The following is a 19739-nucleotide window of genomic DNA, read 5'->3' on the forward strand; positions in this document are numbered from 1 at the left end:
GATTAGATGCTACCAATCTCTCCTCACACAATTCAATAGCATAGATTTCTGCTTGAAATACAGTCGCATAGGTTCCTAGGCAGGTTAATATCTCTGACCTGGGTCTGCGACTGTAAATAGCTACACCAGTATTGGAATGTGTGTTTGATCCACCTGGAAACAGTACTCTATGAGGTAGTTCGTAGTTGACAGTTAAGGCATAATGTCATGGGTCATTACAAGATTGCTGTGACTTCCAATGTCAACCAGCAATCTATTGTGCTATGCGTTATATCAATTTGTGAAATTGGCTTTGTGCCCAATTCTTTATACAGTCTATCCAGCCTCTCTATCCAGGAAAATGTGGAGAGGAGGTAGATGTAGGAGGATCTCCATGACCGCTGACGGTGTGGTACTGATGGCACCACTGATAGCCAGACAAGCCTGTTTCTGTAAGCCAGAGAGCTTCGCTTGGGCCGTTTTCTGTAAAGCCTTCGGCCACCAAGCAATTGCACCATACGTGATCATTGGTCTGACAATCATCACATAAATCCAATGGACTTGTTTGGGTCCTAAACCCCAAGTTTTACCACAAATACTTCGACATGTCCATAGAGACAGTCTGGCTGTGTGTAAAACTTTTTCCAAGTGAGCGTTTCAGGTGAGTCTTTTATAAAGGACAATGCCAATATATTTCACCTCCGTTCCAAATGGAATGACCACACCATTGAGGGAAAGTAGTGTTAGATCGTCCAATTTCCTTCTCTTGGTGAAGAGGATTAACATGGTTTTGCTGACATCTGCTCCCTCAGGCACCAACTATGTCCAATGCGTTTTGGAGGATATTACAAGCTACCCTTTCCGACGTGGACCTTGCCAGGATGACAAGGTCATCTGCATAAGCTTGCAGATCAACTTTTCTTCTGTCGAGGGCATCAAGCAAACTATCCACCAGGAGCTACCACAGAAGGGGAGATAGTATCCCACCTTGAAGGCAGCCCCTGGTGACCCTGAACGTGATAGCCTCGCCTTATAGAGTCGTAGTTACAGTTCTATAGCTACTAGCATAGATCCAGCATAGACTCAGCCAGTTATGGTCGATTCTATACCCTTTCTAGCCAGAGGCAATCCTATAAATTTAGGTAGTGCATTGTCAAATGCTCCTTCAATATCAAGAAATACAGCAACCGCTGTATTTGTGATATTGTGTGTATACAGCTAACTGTGATACTAATCACAGATAGCCAAACAAGCCTGTCTCTGTAAGCCAGAGAACTTCGTCTGAGCTGTTTTCTGTAAAGCCTCCGACCACCAGGCAATTGATCCATAGGTAATTATTAGTCTGACAATCATAGCTCGAATCCAATGGATTTGTTCGGGACCTAAACCTCAATTTTTATCAAAATTCTTCGAAAAGTCCATAGGGACAGTTCGGCTTTGTGTAAAACTTTTTCCCAGTAAACTTTGCAGGTGAGTTTTTTATCAAGGACGATGCCAAGATATTCCACCATTGTTCCAAACCTCACCATTAAGGAAAAGTGACGATAATTCGTCCAATTTTTTTCTTCTGATGAAGGAGCTCATTACAGTTTCGTCGTGGTTTACAGACATCTGCTCCATCTGGAACCAACTGTGAACAATGTTTACTGTACTTCAGAGGATACCACAAACTATTCTTCTCTTGCCAAGATGACTGGGTCATCTGCATAAGCTTGCAGATATACTTCTCTTATGTTGAGGGCATCAGGAGCGACCACAGAAGGGGAGATAGTACCCCACTTCGACGATATTCCCCGATGACTCAGAACATCATGACCTCGCCTTGAAGAGTTGTAGTTGCAGTTCTGTTTACCAGCATGGCATAGATCCAACCAGTTATGGTCGATTTTATTCCTTTTGCAGCCTGGGATGATCCTATTGATTTAGGTACTGCATTGTCAATAGCTCCTTCAATATCAAGAAATACAGCAACCGCACTCTCCTTTTTGTCAAGAGATTGGGAAATTCCCTTTACAAGGTTGTTCAATGCTGAATCTATCGATTTGTCTTTTTGTTAAGGAAGGAGTCTAAATTCGCCTTCTTTCTCCAAATCAATAAATTTTAATTGTATTCTTCCAGTAACTTTAATGCTTTCGAGTTCAGACAAAGGATATCGCCTTGCATTGAACGAATAACTCGATAATAAATAAATTTTTATGATGGTATTAACGTAAGTCGTTGATTTTAACTAATTGGTCGAGATCACTAATAATTAATAGGATATCGAAATCGCCGTCACACCTCCCCATATTTTCTCGCTTCAAAAAGCAATTAAGGTAATACCAATGTTTCCTGCAAAACAGAAACCCGCACCACTGCAACAATAATTGTGTCATAGTCGCCGCAGGAGCACCAGCAGAAAGAATACTGAAATTAACTCGAAACGACTGGTGATTAATGATGGCGAAGTTATTAATACCACAAATTACATATGTATGTTATCGTATCGTATATCTGGTTTCATTTTTATAAAAAAGGCTACACACTCGATGATAGAGTGGGTAATAAATTAATGTTAATTTTTCGCTTGATTTCACAAGTTTTCGGTCATACAATTTGAATATAGATTGGTTTCTTTTATATCTCCATGACAATAAGGATAGGGCTACTGAAGTGGGGAATTGTGGATAGTATGCAAATATTTTTCGCTTTTTCATACTAACGATAATAGCAGTTCGGCAGTTACAAAGTTCCAAAATAAATACTGCTCCTTCACACCAAACTGCAACACCCTTTACGATGCATATTTTACCAACAATTCAAGAAATTCCATTGATATTTTACAGATATCTGGTTCAAATATGTCCTTAGTTATGTGTATTTGTTACTAACGAATGATATTTTGGAAGAATCTAAATAAATATTTGAAAAACTGTTATGGATTTCTACATTTCCATCTTTATAAACAAAAATACAAACTGAATAAAGAAACGTGTTTTTTGTATAACTCAGTGTTCATATAGAAGTATTTGTTCCGAAATTATTATATTTACAAAGGGCTTTTTTTAACACGCTTTTATTAGCTTCACCTGTATGTATGTATGTATGTTTGTTTGTAACTCTCAAGCTCGGGATCTGTATTTGACAGAATTATCGACAGTATTGCTAGATCTATTCTCGGGCAGAGGGCGCTGTAACCTCCTTGATATAATTTGAACTCACTTTACATGTATTTATTCATTTGGAAAAAAATTTATTAACACGCGCGCCTGCTGCCTTATTTGTAACCCTCCTTTGCGTGCCTGCTGCCTTCCTTGGACTTGGTAGCTGATTTTCAGGCTCCCTCTCCGGAATCGGAAAATATCAATGGTCATTTTTCTAAACAATATACAACTGATTGATCCCAAAGTTTGAATAAAATAAATATAGTTCAAAAAAGACTAAAAAACACGATTTCATAGCATGCGAAACTGAAAAATAAATACAGGGTGTAACTAAATAAGTGTAAAACATTCAAGGACGTGATTCCTCATCGAAAAAGAGATAGGATCTTCCATATAATGAAATTGCATTGGAGCATCCCTTGTTAAGATACAGCCCCTTAAAGAGGGTACATAAAATTTGTATAACAATTTTTTTCACAAGCACTAAAAAAGTTACAATTTCGAAATTGACCTGAAGTTTTGTGCTACCAAAAAGATACTTAGCCAGAAATTTATTTGGTTTACCCCATGGTTGTAAGGGATGGAAAACGCAACCCGTAAAATTTATTTCCAATGTAAGTTTTTGTTTACCATTTAAAAATGTATTTACGATAGCCTGTTTCATTCTTGACAAAAAATATCTCTTGGATTTTTTGCCCAAAATAAACCAGTTCGCAGCAAAAAATTATTTTAGGAACAACTACAGAGATACATCGTCATAAATGCGAAAATACGAAACTAATCTATCTAGTAGGTCGCTATTAGTGATAGTTACAATCAAATTGGTATGACGCTGTCAGTTTGTGAATATTCGAAATTGAATTAATACTGATTGTATGTTGTTGTTCTGTTCTTAATTTGTTACTTCAATAATTCACTTGTTATCAAAATGGCATACACAAATGAGGAAATGGCTGATATGCATTACGTTTACGGTCTGTCACAGGGGAATGAGTTAGAAGCTTCTAGAAGATATGCTGAAATGTATCCTCAATGGCAGCATCCTTCACATATAATATTTGCTCGACTTCATCAACGATTACGAGAATATGGTTCATAGTTTTTCTCGGGACAAGATTATTAATTTCCATAATTACCACCAATGGGCTGATGAAAACCATCACGCTATTGTCGAAACTAACCATCAAGAACAGTTTCTCTTAACGTGTGGCTCGGAGATATTGGGGATGATTTAATTGGGCCTCATTTTCTACCTCCTCGATTAAATGGTGAGGCATACGCTCAATTTTCAAGAGAAGTGCATCCAGTACTGCTGGAGAAAGTTTCTTTGGGCGTCAGAAGGGATATGATTTTTATGCATGATGGGGCTCCTGCCCATTTTAGTCAAATAGCACGTCAGCATTTAATTGAAACATATTCAAATCAGTGAATAGGTCGAGGAGGACCACAGAACTGGCCCGCTCGATCCCCGGATCTCAATCCTCTCGATTTCTCTATTTGGGGCCATTTACAGCATTTGGTTTATCGTACTCCTGTTCGCGATGTAGAGGACTTAAGAAACCGCATCATCGATGCGTGCAGGGTAATCAGAGAGACTCCAGGAATATTTGAGCGAATACATGGCTCAATGCGCCGATGTCTAGAAGCATGCGTAATGTCTGAAGGTAGACATATTGAACATTTACTATGATTTCTACATGTTGTGTGTTTTCTTATTTATACATTAGTTTTGTTTATTACCCTTTAATCGTTTGATGCAGGTACTAACTACAGAATAACAATAAGTCCAGTTCGCATTTATGACGATGTATCTCTGTAGTTGTTCGTAAAATAATTGAACTGATTTATTTTGGGCAAAAAACCCAAGAGACATTTTTTGTTTAGAATGAAACAGGCTATCGGAAATAAGTTCTTAAATGGTAAACATACATTGGAAATAAATTTTAGGGGTTGCGTTTTCCACCCCGTACAACCATGAGGTAAACCAAATAAATTACTGGCTAAGTGTTTTTTGGTAGTACAAAACGTCAGGTTAATTTCAATATTGTAACTTTTTCAGTGCTTGTGAAAAAAATTGTCATACAAATTTTATGCACCCCCTTTAAGGGGATGTATCTTAACAAGGGATGATCCAATAAAATTTCTTTATATGAAAGATCCTATCTTTTTTCGATGAGGAATCACCTCCTTAAATGTTTTACACTTATTCAGTTACACCCTGTATAGTTTGAAAAACTAAAAACACGCTTTCAAAGAACATCGAACATCGAACATCGAGTTGATTTTTTCAGTTTGTAAGCAAAATTTATGAATTCGACAAGTTAGTGACTTATTGGACTCTTCAGTGGTTTATATTACGCTGTAACTTTTCGGGATAAACTTTTCACTTTGCCATTTATTACACTTCAGCAGATTCTCTACTGATTTAGCTTCAATTTTTCAGATTGTGAGGTGTTATATACCTGAAAAACAATAGAAATTACTGAGTCCTTCACAAAAAAATGTCTTTCAAATATTGTTTTTATTAGTAATCTTGGCAGATTAGTTAGTCAGGCGTCAGACGCCTTCACCAAATTTTCAAATATACGCAATATTTGTTTTTGTCTATAGATTTATTTATCGTTTTCTTCAATTCTGCATTTCTCTCAGTCGTGAGTCAAAAACATAACGACTTGTCCAAGGAAAGTTTTATTCATTTTAGTAACTCAAGATCATTTTATAAATTAGTTTAATTAGTGGTATTATAAGTGGTATTGTTCTATAATTTTTTTATTTGAAGGTGGGGTCACAACGTATCTATAGTTGTTTAGTAAGTGTACTGATTTTTTATCTTCAGAATGATTGTTTCAAACCAGAACTTTCTAGAATTCCACTCCAAACTTTTAAGTAGTAGTTCATTGAATTAAAATGAATTTATATACAGGCCGTTTCTTTTATCATGTGGTAACATTGCTATATTCTAAAACGTAACAGTTACGAAGACGATTGGAAGGGAAAAAAGGTAACTGTCATCTGGAACAATACAATACGAAGAAAATTCACGGGGACTCTGGTCCTTTTCGAGTTATAAGGGAAAAACCAAAAATGCTCTTTTCGGTTTTTTCGAATGGATATGTTGGAATGTCAAAAAATAGAAAAGAAAAATGTTGTGACGACCTCTTTGTTGAATGCATATGCAATGCAATATTCATGCATGATAGATGTAATACCTACTAATACATGCATCTCTAATTTTTTGTTTGAGATGGTCGATTCTGTACTTTGTGTTGAAGAAACTTTATCTTTCATGTATCCCCGGACAAAAAAATCTAAAAGAGTAAGATCTGGGGAATGAGCTGGCCAGTTAATTGGTCCATTGTTTCCAATCCATTTTCTTGAAAAAACTGCATCTGAATGTTACTTTACTATTGCTGCATTATAGGAGGGAGCGCCATCCTGTTTAAATTATTGTATTTCATGGCGGATATTCAGTGGCAATTCATCTGAAGAGCCATTGAATTCATTGAATAGAAAATGGAGATGCATTTCACTATTCAAATGCTCTTCGTAAAAGAAAGCGCCAAGGATGTTTGTTCCCACATTTCCCAACCAAACTTTTATTCCGAACCTTTCTCAGAAATTGAATTCGCCCATGTTCATTTGTATTATTCCACCTATAATTTATATTTCTGTTAAACCAACCATTCTTGGTGAATTTTGATTCGTCCGTCTATATTATTTTTTTACAATTTTTTTACCCATTTCATGCACAATTTCTCGTGAAAAACAATCATGGTTAGCATAATTTTTGTGACTGGCCAAACTGAATTGAAAACAATGATGTTTTCCATGTGTAAATTTTTATGTGGTAGTCTAAACATTTGGATGTTCGGAATACGACAATTCAAGTATAGCTCAACATACATATTCCTTGCCAGATATCAACAACGCATTCATTTTTCCTGCCACAGAAACCAAGCAGAGCCTACTCGTTTAAGATGGTAAATAAATTGAGATGTTATTTGATCATACCAAATTATATAATAATCGAATTTTGACCAAAAACTGATATTTTCGTTACCTACAGGATTGAGAATTATAAAAATATTACGAATTATAATTAATTAGGGAGAAATAAGCTTTGAAAGAAGAATTAAGGCAATACAAAAATTTCCAAAACGAAATGAAACGCTATAAAAATATTAAAATATTAAATGTGATATACCCTTGGATTGTGAATTTATCGCTTTATTGATGGTGGCCATGTTGACACGAAACGTTTTATCGAATATTTATTATTTCATCGTCATAGTATACTTCTAAAACAATAACATTTTTACTTTCCATTTTTTAATATTCTAACAATTCCATTCGAAATAAACGAAAGATAGCATTTTTGGTTTTCCCTGTATAACTCTTTCATCATGTAGCCACATGAATATTACTGGAGTTTTTTCCCAGCATCAAATTGTTATTTTTAACACCTCGACACGTGTTTCGATCACCAAGGGATCATCCTCAAAAGGAAGATTTTAAGATTAAATCTTACGTTGAAAATAACGATTTGGTGTTGGGAAAAAATTCCAGTAGTTAATTTTGAGTGACCAAAGTGAATGGTTGATGAATATTATGAAAAACAAAACTAGTACTTGAATAGTATTCCTCTCATACTAACATTTCATGAGATATGTCATATTCAACGAACCCATATAATATCCTACAGTGGATACAAACAATGAACTTCGTGACTAATCTCCTTAATCAGATAAATAATTATCGGGATCCACGATCGTGTCGCCTAAGAAGTTGCGGACGTGAGGTCCAACATATCTTTTTTATTAATTAAGTGCATTAAACAGCTAGCTTGTTGGATCTACCGTTGTAGGGGTTAGAGATAAGCAACCAGCGGTGACTATTCTTCGGAGACACAAGATTAATGACTGTCGGCCCAAAGATTCAAAAGTGACACGAAAGTCTCAGCCTCTGCCTCAGTCCCTGTATCTTTAGTAAGTTTTGTTTGAGGTGTGCCTGTGTACCCTTTAGGTAAAAAACAGGTTCGGCGAGAGATTTTTTCTGTTAATAATCTGCACGAAAAGGGTTTGCGATGTCGGTTTTTGAGGTAATTGATGATGTTGCTTATCGTTTATAATCATCTTGAAACTAATTCAGTTCGGAGATATGAATACAAGGCAGGAAAGCTATTGAACCGTAACGTTATATACACTGAGAAAACTGCATATGAATTATTAAGGAAAAAAATATCGTGGATAAAATGTCCTAAGAAAATCATTTATTGAGACAATTGTATCAAATCAAATCAAATCAAAATATACTTTATTGTCTAAAGATTCATATCTCGTTGACAAAGCTCATTTGAAATAATTGAAAAAAAAACAAACAAACACAATTATACACATAAGCTATCGCTACTTAGTCATATAAAACCATAAATTGTACAATAACTAGTACTATGTTGCTGTATCGCTGCTGTTCCAATGTTTTGATATAATCAGAATCAACGAACTTAGGTGTGCGCAGCGCTATCTAGTGGCGAGTTACAAAAAAATTGATAGCATAAAAACCTTATACATGCCAAGTTTCATCACGATTGGTTGAGCGATGTAGAAGTTCAACACTTACCAACCAACCAACAAACATCTATTTATATATATATATATATATATATATATATATATATATATATATATATATATATATAGTTATACAATTTCAAGTAGATACTGAATATATGTATATGTAACAAAAAAGGACATAAAAAGATATTAGAAACAGTTTGTATTTACTTAGCACAATACAACACTTTAGGAAAATAGCCAGTAATAATGTATATTTCCAATATTGAAAACATGAATTGTATTGAGAGTGAGACACAAGTCAATCAATCAATCATGCTTTATTGTCCAAGAAATCCTTATTGGCAAAGCTAGTGACACTTTATGAAGTCAACAATTCTGAAGTTTTTTAAAAAAATATTATAATTATGATATACAGTGAACAATCATTATAAGTTTAAAAAAGGTACATATACGAATAATAAATACGAAGATAATAAATAAATAAATCATTACAGATATGTAAGCATCTGAAATACTACGAGTTAAAATACATCATCGTAATATTCCCTCCAGTCATAGTAGGCTTTTTGCAGAAGTACTCCTTTAACCAATTATCTGAATGTTTTTAAATCTGCTATTGCTCTATAGCACATTGGAAGGTGGTTGTATATTTTCTTGCTCTCATATATCAAAGAAAATTTTGTAATTGCTGATTTTGGGATTGGCAAGGGTAAATCCCGACTTCCTCTCGTGTGGTAACTAAAGTCTTTCATTATTTACTGCTGAGTTGGAGTGCGTTTAGTGAATCAAGCAAACGGATTCTAACAGGAATAAACAAGGTACAGTAAGAATTTTGTGACTGATTAAAAGTGTTTGCAGTGGTCTTGTGATTTTGACCTACATATGTATCTGACAGCCCGTTTTTCTAGAACGAATACTGAATTTAATAGTTGCTGCCTACAAAAGCCCCAAAAGGCAATTCCATATCTCAAGTGCGACTCTACCAAGGAAAAATACACAGTTCTGACTGAGGATTGATTGCGTTCGTTAGAAACAACTCGAACTGCATAGCAGCCAGATGCTATTTTTTTGCATAAATTTGTTATATGCTCATCAAATTTTAATTTATCATCTATAAATACCCCTAAAATTTTGTGTGTGTTTTGTTAACTATAGCGTGATTTTCTATAAGTAAGTCGTCAAAATTGAGTTTGAAGCAAACTATATTTGTTTTATTTATGTTAAAACATAAGGAGTTTGAATCGCACCAGTATTTAACCCTATAGAGATCCAGGATTATGATGTCTCTGAGAGTATGTTCATTTGTCCCACGCCAAAGGATCGTGGTGTCATCCGCAAAAAGTGTGAGCTTTCCTTTAATATCAATGGTTACCAGACCATTCAGATAAAGCAGAAGAAAGATAGGACCCCGAACCGAACCTTGTGGTACACTTGAAGAATTATTCTCAATATGTGATGAATTTCCTTGTAGTTTTACTAACATCTTCCTGCCTGTTAGATAACTGTAAAGCCATATATATGACAATCTTCTAAAGCTATAGCACTGAAGTTTAAATAATAGAGTTTCATGATTCACGTAGTCGAACGCTTTTGAGAAATCACAGAATACTGCCCCAATAGACTCTTTATTATTTAAACCAATATATCCAGAAAAGAGAAGATTGCATCGCCTGTGTTTTTATGGCTTTGGAAAACAGTCACGACATGTGACTGTTTTCCAAAGCATTCTATCTCTATAGAGATAGAATGGAATCGTGCATTTCCTTCAATGCAATATTATGACGCAAAAATTGAAGGCTTGGCCTTCGGAACAGAGTTTTACAACGATGAAATGCTTCTTCCGAAAAAAGATAAAACTTCAAGTTCAGCTCCCAAGCAGAGCACATGAATATGGCAAGGGCAATCTTGCCAAAATGTAATTGTATCAAAGACGAAGATCACTTTTTCACTAGTATGAAGAATAGGAGATAGTAGAATGTTGAAAAATATGTTGAAAATACTGTCCGTAGGTGTACTTGAACATATATGAATAGTACAACAATGAATCACTACCTGAAGAAGTATACACTGTTTATACCCCAGTTCAACTTTTCAAAATAATTTCGTTGTTGATTATATAGATATATTCCTACTTATGCAATTGTATGGAGTTAGTCTAGCGAGGAACTATATACCACCCAGTTGGTTATCAGCAAGGGTGGTATATATACGTAAAGTGGGACGGAAACACCCACACCCCAAATCGGTACGACCAATCAGCCTTACATCCTTCCTGTTGAAAGCACTTGAGAGGATACTGGACTGACATATGTGGCATTATATGCATCCCCCTGAATAACCACCAGTATGCTTATCAAATCAGCAAATCGACAGATTTAGAGAAAATTTGTAGAGAAAATTCAACAATCTCTTGGCAACAAGGAGATTCCGGTTGCTATATTCCTTGATATTGGAGGAGCATTTGACAATGCACTTCCGAAATCTATAGGATCGTCTCTGGCTAGAAAAGGTATAGAATCGACAATAACTGGATGGATCTATGCCATGCTGGTAAACAGAACTGCAACTACGACTCTTCAAGGCGAGGCCATCAGGTTCAGGGTCGCCAGAGGCTGCCCCAAGGTGGAGTACTATTTCCTCTTCTGTGGTCGCTCCTGATGAATAGTCAGCTTGATGCCCTCGACAGAAGAAAAGTAGATCTGCAAACTTATGCAGATGACCCTGTCATCTTGGCAAGGTCCATGTCGGGAAGGATAGCTTGTAATATTCTCCAAAGCACGATGGATGTTATTCATACTTGACGCCTGAAGGAGCAGATGTATGTCAACCCCAGCAAAACTGTGATGATCCTCTTCAGCAAGAGGAGAAAATTGGACGATCTAATGCCACTTTCCTTCAATGGTGAGGTCATTCCATTTGGAACGGAGGTGAAATATCTTGGCATTGTCCTTGATAAAAAACCTGGAACGCTCACTTGGAAACAGTGAGGATTCGTGGTTGAACTTGGGGTTCAGGTCCCAAACAGATCCATTGGATTTATGTGATGATTGTCAGACCAATAATCACTTATGGTGCAATTGCCTAATGGCCGAAGACTTACAGAAAAGGCCCAAGCGAAGCTCTCTGGCTTACAGAGAGAGGCTTGTCTGGCCATCAGTGATGCCTTCAGTGCCACACCGTCAGCGGCCATGGAGATCCTACTAGATCTACTTCCTTTCCACATTTTTCTGAAGAGAGATGCTAGATGAACTGCGTATAGATTTGTGCACATGGCCAATTGCACAAATCAATTTAAGGCAGAGTGCAACAGACTGTTGTTTGACACTGGAAGTCAGAGAATTCTGGAAATGACCTCTGACTTTATGCCTCCAGTTTGCCCTCTAGAAAAGAGGATGAATCAGTTTAGACTATCATAGTTCATGGAAAATCTGTTTATTTTCTAAAAGTGGCCATTATTAGAGTTCTCTTTTCAATCCAAGTGAATCTGTTATTATATTATATAATCTTGGCCCTAAATATGTAAAAAATTAACCCACTGCTTTATTCGCCTTAGGTATAACAAGATCGGCAGATATTAAGACCCTTGTATTGCAAGCATGATTCAGTTTCATGGTGTATTTTTTGTTGAAGAATGAACAGTATAATCGAATCAAAGGATAACTGCCTGATATCAAGAATTTGTAGAATTTGAATAATGCATCAGAAGGAAAACGAGAAGGTTTACGACATATTATATTCAGGACTTGTTTTTGTGCATTTTCAAGAGTTCTGACAATTGTATAACTAAATTAGTTATAGTGAGATTCACTGTGAGTAAGTTCTCATCAAACCAATCCAGTATCTGTTTCAATTTCCTTTCTGCTACATCTCCCACGTCCATCTGGTTTTGCCCTCATGGATGACAAGTGTATCATCAGCGAACGATATTATAGTACGAACAGTTGATTTCGATAGATATTTAAAAGTATAGGTCCAAGTACTGTACCCTGCGGGACACCACAAATTAAACTCCTCTCATTACTCACTGCATCGTTAATCTTCACTCTCTGTTTCCTATTTGTCCTTCAAAGAGATCTTAGACAACTCCATCTATGCCTACATTTTCTAGTATATCCAGTAAAATTTCATGGCTCAAAGTGTCAAGGGCCTTTCTCAAATCTATATAAAGACTCTAAGGCATGCTTCAATTTTGAAATAACATCAGCTACTGCACCACTCTCTGAAGTCATGCTGAATACTTCTCACAAGAATACTTCTAAAATAACGACGGAGACAGCTATTGCTATCTGCATGACATATTGGTCTGGAAAATCATTCAGATGTGAAGAATACCAAGTGTCTTCAAGTGGATTCAAGAGATAGTTATATAGGACATAGCACTCAAAAACAATAGATACGAGTTTCAGGATTTTGGCTTCTGGTGATGGCTCCGTGCAATTGTACTTCTCTTCTTTTGGCAACGCATCCTTTCACTTGGCTTCAACTTTCTGATGATTGACCAAAAACCCAAAACACGTATCTGTAGTTTGTTTTTGATTCGAATCAAAACGTTGTACTGAATAGTAGCAATTTCAAAGTACACTTAATGCATCTAGCTGCCGGCTCTGTGGTCATGTCAAGGCACGATAGATTTCAACAATGAAGTCCCATTGTTGAAAAATACAAGTTTAGTCATTGACGTACTCTGTTCACATATTCGAACATTGTGTCTGATAATTATACTTTCAAACAAATGTTTATCTTGGAATTCATTGTTAATCTGAAATTCATTGCCTCTACGATCTACGAGATTGACTGCGCAACCGAGTGTTCTCATAGATTAGAACCTTATTCGGGGTATAATTGAATAAAACTGGCCGATACTTGATGAAAATCCATATTAAAACTAATTATTATGGTTCATTGTATGATTTTCATCTGTGTTTCGCTATACAATAGCTTCCTCAAACGTAAACTAAAAGTTACTTCTAAATTACAACTATAACTATTTTATACTCTCACATATTAGCTGCTTGTATGCTTACTTTCTAATGAAAGTTCAGGTATTCATATTCAGATAGTTAATGAATGCACTCTCTGTCATTAATTCACACATTTGAAAAACACACCCAGAATGACAAATGAAAAACTTCCAAAAATGATAAATATAATGGAAACTGATCTCACTATTCAGCATGTGTTTCATTAAGAGTCGAATAGTTTCATGTGTTCCACCTGTAATGCGAAAGTACGGTACACAAAATGAATGTATCCATCTAAATGTACCCATCTATATTGTTTTTCATTAATCACTTTGTCAGTCATGACCGAAAATCAAATGAGTAGTAGGTACTCACTAACTCATTTAGTTACAGGTAACTAATAAAGAAACAGTAGTAATTTAGCAGGATAGTTATACTGACAAACAGAAAAAAGTAGTGGCAAATCATTAATTCTCATTTAATAAATCAGTAGGTGAATAGTGGCAAGCTACTTACTCATTTCTTGCAAGTGAAGTAATTTGTTTGAGGAAATTCACTTTATATGCTCCTGGATATTGCGCTGAAAATGGTATCTAGTGAATAGAAGTTATTAATCTCTTACAGCACTATGATTTTATTTGTTGATATTGTCAAATATGGAAAATAATCATGAAATAATTCGAATTCATTTAGGCAAATACATGAATTGAAAGATGTTCCAACCTCAACTTCAATATTGTAAAACAAAAACACTCAGTATTCAGAATTCCATCTTTTATTATTCCCGGCGCCTCCACCACGTGTTGCACTAAGTTAGTATCAACCGAAACTGGTTTAATACGACCGAAACCAAATTTCAGCAACGGTCTCAGTTTCCGCCGAAACCGAAACTTCCTTACAAGGATTATGTTTCGGGGGAAAAATTAAGAAAATGTTATTATCATCAGCCAGTCTTTATTATTTTATCAAATAATCAACATAACAACGCATTATTTAAAAAAAACTATTAATTGCATCTTAAAAATACTCAAAATAGCTGAGGTGTTTATTTGAGTAGGTTTTTCAAAATTATTAAACATAAAATTACTTATTCAAGTTATAACCTAATAGCACAATAGGTACTTAATATTTTTTGCCAAAACTCGACCGAAACCGAAATTTCGGTCGGTCACTAAACTAAGTACAGACTTGGCTATTTAACGAGAGGAATTTATTCTCTATTTCATCTATTGATCATTCATCCAAATAATGAAAGAACTCATATAAAACTTAATTTAATATTTATTGTAAGGAAACGGAGAAAAATCCTTCAGGAATGAACTTACACTAAAATGTTAATCAAAAGTACAATAAATATCCAAAAACTTACATTATACTGCCATCCAGCAAGATTGAAGCAAAGAAGATATGCTGCATTGCTGGAACCTTTTCTGAAGATCAATAGATATTGAATTAATTTCTCAATACTGTCTGTTTTTTATCTTGACCTCCCTCAATATTTATGAAGATTCATAAGCTGATATTGCAACTTTAATCCGGTTACTCTACTAAGGTACAAAGCTCAGTATGCAATCTGTGCAAAGTTTGCGTATTTGGAGATTGTTTTACATTTCTATATCTTGTGATCGTATAAATTTTGTTTATCTCTGAACTTGGAATATTAAAAGATGGAATTCTGAATGCTGAGTGTTTTTGTTTTAGAATATTGAAGTTGAGTTTGGAACATCTTTCAATACATATATTCGCTTGAATGAATTTGAATTATTTCATGATTACTTTCCTTATTTGACAATATCAAGTTTTTCATCTTTCTTATATAGCGAATATTAAACTTTTTATTGACCAGTATGGAATATACGCTAGGAAAAACAGTTCTAGTTCATAATTAATTGAAATTCAACTCAAATGAAACCTTACTTGATATATACCCAATAAGTCGTTTGATATACAACAGAAAAAGGGATTCTGGGGAACACCAGCGTTGATGGTGAAAGTATTAGAGAGATGTCCATTGACGGCCACTTGGAGGAAACGTTTTTTCAGGAAGTTGGAGAGCCATACACAAAAATTATCCGACAAGGTCATAGCTTCGAAGTTTGTCCAGCAAACACTCAAGATTTTCGTTTATCAAAAAAGAGCACATGGTTGTTCGGTCTGAGTAGCTCTTCTCTTGAGGTATTCTGTGCCCATTACCTACACTGTACTGATAATACTGATATCCAGCGACTTACAAATCCACAAAAATGCCTAATGACACCATCTAGAGGACGAAATGTGAAATAATTTAATGTACTTTGTTCACAGCTCTGCCGGAAGGTGGAAAACAAAAACCAGTAAATACTTTGCCTCTTACATATCAAACTGCTAGTCTGTCATTGGAATGAACATACTATCTTACATAATACAGAATATCCTGACTGTGAAATTCTTATCTTTTTTTATTCTGATGATTTTGAGATGTATTCAATAAAGTATAGATACCTAATTGATTTTTGCACATGCTATCAGGTGATAATTTGCAGAGACTGAAAAGCAATTTATGAATTGTCTATAACTTTTTTGAATTTTCGATTAACCAGTTTGAAAAAAAATTCTGATCTGAAGAAAATTTTCACAAAAACTTTCTATATGTTTCTCCATTATTGTATGAAGGAAAGGGACAAACAATAATTATGGAATGGAATTTGTTCATGGAGAATGCTAAATAGCGTTATAAGTGAAATAGTATAGTATACATAGTATACAAAATCTTTTATGGTTTCAATGTGGAATAGTTTGAACTGTATTGGAATTTGACAACCGTCATAAATGATAGTCTGAAACAATTCGTCAGTCTCATAAACGTGGTGATTTTTCTGTAGTCAACGGTAGTTGTTGATTTTGCATCTAGGTCACCTATTTTAGACAAACTTTGACCATTTACTGTGATCCTACATGCCTAAACTCATTCAACAATGAATATAGTTTGAAAAAACTTAAAATACGATTTTCAAAGAACATCGAACTAAAAAGTTGAAACAATAACGAACGAAAAATACTAGTCTTATTGTGGAAAAAGCGACGGGCACCTGATATACAAAAATATGGCACAAAGCGCCCACGCTTTTTTCACAAAAATACTAGTATTTTTCGTTCGTTATTGTGTGAAGCTTATTTAAAAAAAATATTTTCAACTTTTCAGTTCGAGGTTCTTTAAAAGCGTGTTTTTTAGTTTCTTTAAAGTATATTTATTTTTCACTTTTTAGAACGATTTATTGTCAAAATTTTTTTTTTCAAGTTCTAGTCACTAGTATTATAAATCTTCAACAGACGGCGCACGAATGTAAAATTCCTCTCAAACAACATAATAAGGTTGAGGTCTCAAATTCTAAAGTAATACTGAGATGCTGTAAGTCTCCAACAAAAGGCGGGCAGTTGTAAAATTTGTTTCAAAGTAAAGAGAAAATTTGCGGTAATAATTTCAAAAAACAATTCAGTCTTGATGTTTTGATTTCAAGTTTCATTTAAAATACTGATAAACTAAAAATATTTTTTCAGTGAATAATTTTATTTTTCAAATCAATCTTTTGATTTGATATCACCTTCATTCTAATTTTTCGATTTTTGGAAATATTTAAGTAACTCAATTTTTTAGGTGTATAATTTACGATAAAGTTTTCAATGCTGAAATCCGTGTTCTGGTTTGCTTTCAAATAACCGAATTAGATTTTAAAATGTATCTCCCGTTTCGTTCAAAACTTTTTTTTGTACTGAATGACGGGTAATTGTAAATATTTAAATATTCCATCTGAAGTACAAAATTTCGCTAACACTTATAATTCTTAAAATATGTTTGTGTTTTGATTTATTTTGAACAACCTATCAAGGAGATTACGTATGGCGCCATCTGCCCGTGAATAGATCAAGCAATAATGCCGATAGTTCTGTCAATATAGATCCCGAGCTTCAGAGTTACAAACAAACATACACACAAACATACATACCTACATACAGGTGAAGCTAACATAACGCGTGTAAAAATATATAAATTACGTTGGGCTCTAGGAACTCACAGCTCTTACTGCTTTCTTCTTAGGAGTGAAATCTGAAACCTCATTTCGAAAACTGAGCTTCTCCCCACATTCCAGATTAGACTTTAGGACCCGCTGAAAATTGTCTTTGTGGATTCAAAACCTATCTCTGAAGATAACCGATTATTACTCAATGTCATTTGTTCATTGCTTTTATAGAATAAACTTTTTTGAAAAGCATCACATTTGAAGAAGTGTCATCGTTTCAACACAAAACGGTATTGTTGGGGAAAAAGATGAACTATATGCAACCCAAAACGCAAAAACCACGTGTAGACCCTTTTCTGAATCAAAATTAGAGACACTCTTTACAATAGAAAAAATCGAATAAACGACCCAAGACAAAACCAATACCCAAACACAATACATTGTTGAACCCAACTATCCATAAAAGACAGGCATTGGACATCAAAACCTCCGACAAGATTTGTCCTGTCCTCCTCTGCAGCTTTCATTGCAAGGCAACTAGTCGAAACTAGAGCCCAAACACAACATATTTGTGATACACACCAGACATTGCTATGGGGCTAATTTGTAGTGCTGTCTGCTCATCAATGTTGCTAGTCCAGCAATGTATTTGTGGTTCAGCCTAGCACCACTGAAGCAACTCAGGCGGGTCGAAACAGCGCAATCTTATGTTGGACTACGAAAACGTTTTCTTTGGAATATGGTTTTGACTAGTTGTCTTGCAGTGGAATTTGCAGAGGAAGACAGAGGATGAATTTCATCAGCGGTCAATGTCGAAGTTTAGCTTTGGAACTTAGCAACATGGGGTGATGAACTTTTTTATGGATTCCATAGATGGAATCTTCGTAGGTGAGCTTGAATAGCTCACGTCGGTATGAAGTTTCACTCTGCTGCTTTTTGTTCGTCAATATTTCATAAAAATGTTCACTGAAAAACTAACCACTGAAATCTAATTCTCTAGCAATTCTTGCATTGCAGATTGTTTTGTTGACTTCAGAGATGACGTCTGCTCAAACGGAGTATATTTGAAATATGATTTTATTCGACAGAATGTGTCTCAACTACTTCAATAGATGTGATTTTCATATTTTGCGAAAATGAATATTTTGAATTGAAATTTCGAAACAATGTCTCTTTCTAGTAGGATATACAATATCGAGGATGCAGAAGCATCCACACAAATTTTCTATGTGAGTATTCGGAGTAACACTCCGAAACGGGCCAGTAAATGATCACTCAGTTGATTTCAGTGAGGTGCTGCTGCTGCTGAAAGAACGACACGCATCTGTGAGAGTTTCCTCTGTGAAGAAACGTGAAAAATTTAACATCTGTCGTGGTATTAGCTACAAAAGCAGTTATGTTCCAGCAGTTATTTGCCATATCTTACTGTGTAGGAACGTAGGGGTAGGTGAATGTTTCGAAATAATAATTTTCTTGATATGTCGGTATGCAACAACTTAGTCGTACCTGACACACCAAACTGATTTTGATTTCTTTTACTGTATTGTTAGGAGTCTGGCACAATTTTAGTCATAATTCATTCAGAGTCTGTTCTTTTTTTTTCGAATTGTTTATTTGGGGTAATACATCCAAGATAATCAATGACCCGAAGTACCTGATATCCAGGATATTAATATTAGAATTTTCACAATAAACGTATTATGAAAAGCATGGATATCATGATCATCATGGATGGTGTTGATATTCAAAGAATTTATAATTTATTTTTCAGTTTTCATGATTGTGTAGGATTCCTGTGAACGATATCTGACTCGATTCCATACGAATGTGACAACACTCTGTGACATAAAAAAAATTCCCCCCTCCTCCACCCCCCTCAACGTGACAGCCACCCCTAAATTTTCTCAAATGCAATAGGGGGTCAAGTGTTACCTCATTTTGAAGGGTATTCAATTTTCTGTACAGCCATATCTTTATTTTTTAATTTCGTGCATGCGTCAAAAAAACAATTGAATAAATTGTGTTATCTAAATAATTTATTAAAGCGATAATAATCAATGTGCAGCTAATGGAAGTCTCCAG

This window comes from Leptinotarsa decemlineata, unplaced genomic scaffold (genome assembly GCF_025532065.1).
Source record: "Leptinotarsa decemlineata unplaced genomic scaffold, Ldec_3_MD MMD2_tig00026361_RagTag_RagTag, whole genome shotgun sequence".
In the NCBI taxonomy this organism is placed as follows: domain Eukaryota; kingdom Metazoa; phylum Arthropoda; class Insecta; order Coleoptera; family Chrysomelidae; genus Leptinotarsa; species Leptinotarsa decemlineata.